The sequence below is a fragment of the Geospiza fortis genome, unplaced genomic scaffold (assembly GCF_000277835.1).
Source record: "Geospiza fortis unplaced genomic scaffold, GeoFor_1.0 scaffold135, whole genome shotgun sequence".
In the NCBI taxonomy this organism is placed as follows: domain Eukaryota; kingdom Metazoa; phylum Chordata; class Aves; order Passeriformes; family Thraupidae; genus Geospiza; species Geospiza fortis.
Window position 1 is genome coordinate 71,611 of NW_005054646.1, and position 1,995 is coordinate 73,605.

Genomic DNA, 1,995 nt, shown 5'->3' on the forward strand with positions numbered 1-1,995 from the left:
GCAGGGCAGCCCTGCCCTGCCCTGCCCTGCCAGCCTCTGGCACCAGCCTGGCACCTGCCCATCCTGAGGGATTCCAGCTCCCCTCCCTGCTTGCTGCAGGGCCTGAACTGTGAAAAGCCAGGAGAGGAGAGCCAGCCTGGGAGGATCCTCCTCTTATACAAACATTTAATATTTCTAAAAATCGAAACTTAAAATCCCAACACTCCTCCAGCTGTGTATTGACCAGGAGATGCTGAGGGATGCAGAGCCTGGCCACTCCCTCTATCCAACCCTCCATCCATGGATTTTATCCACCCCTCCACGGATTCCATCCCTCTATCCATCCATCCCTCCATCCATGGATTTTATCCACCCCTCCACAGATTCCATCCCTCTATCCATCCATCCCTCCATCCATGGATTTTATCCATCCCTCCATAGATTCCATCCCTCTATCCATCCATCCCTCCATCCATGGATTTTATCCATCCCTCCATAGATTCCATCCCTCTATCCATCCATCCCTCCATCCATGGATTTTATCCATCCCTCCATGCCACCCCACGCCGTGTCTGATTGTAAATACATGTAAATTGTATATTCTGCGTGTGCCCAGGGGGGGTTTTCTGTTCACTCACACAGCCCCACAGGGCACCCTTGGCTCCCTCCCCGTGTGCCAGGGCGCTGGTGGCACCAGGAGGGACAATGCAGGCTGCTGCCACTCTGCCAGGTGATTTCTGCAGGGCAAGGGGGGTGGAGGGAGGTCTGTGTTCCCTGCAGGGCCCCCAGCAGCACCGTCCCTGCCCTGGCAGTGGCTCTGTGGTGACCAGGACCCTGCTCCCAGCCCTGTTCTCCTCCCTGGCAATCATTCCTCAGTGTCCTGACACGGGACTGAGCCTCCCTGCAGCAAAGGTTCCTGACTGCCACGGTCTGTGCCACAGGGAGGCAAATAAAAGATTTTCCTACAGTTTCTGCTTGTTTGCGTGTGTTGGAGCTGCGGGATATGAGCCAGGCTCGGGCACCCCCCTGTGAGAGCATCTCAGAATTGTTCAGGTTGGAAAACCCCTCAGAGATCTCCGAGTCCAACCTTGGCACTGCCCAGGCCACCAACTGTCCCTGTCCCCAGGTGTGACATCCACACAGCTTTAAACCCCTTAATTCAGGGATGGGGACTGTCCCCAAGTGTCACATCCACACAGCTTTAAATCCTTTAATTCAGAGATGGGGACTGTCCCCAGGTGTGACATCCACACAGCTTTAAATAATTTAATTCAGGAATGGGAGTTCCCCCACTGCCCCTGTCCCCAAATGTCACATCCACACAGCTTTAAACCCCTTAACCCAGCAATGGGGACTCCCCCACTGCCCTTTCCATGCAGAAACTCCTCCTGATGTCCATCCTGCCCCTGCCCTGGCACAGTTTGAGGCAGTTTCCCCCTGTCCTGTCCCTGGGAGCAGAGTTTATCAACTCCTATAAACAAAAAGTTCGTCCCTGAGCAGCTGTGCAGCCCCAGCAGCACCAACACCGCCCACACAAATAAACCGAATCACTCCAAAACACCCGGGATTCTTTTCCTTCCCATCTCAATTTGCAGCACAAAGAGGATTTGAATACAACACCCGAGCCCACCTGCTCTGCTTGCAGAGCATCTCCCGTGGAGCTGGACCCTGCCTGGCTCCGGATCTGCCTCTCCCTTGCGGCTGGAAGGGACCTTAAAGCTCCTTTAATCCCTTTCCACCCCATCCTGGGTGGATTTGGGGGGAATATCCCGCTGCTCAGAGCGGTGTTTTTGGAAGGGGAGGATGGGCAAACACCCTGCTGGAACCAAGCAACCCGAAGTGCCCTGAGGGCGAAACATCGCGGGCTGTGTGGAGTGACAGCGGCACCCGCAGGCCGCGGAGCCCGACCCGTTTCCCGGGAAACAGGGAAGGAAAAGAAACCGCAATTAAATCAATAAAAAACAAACAAACTATAAATAAAATAAACAAAGCTGCCTTTGTTCCCCTCTGGCCGCG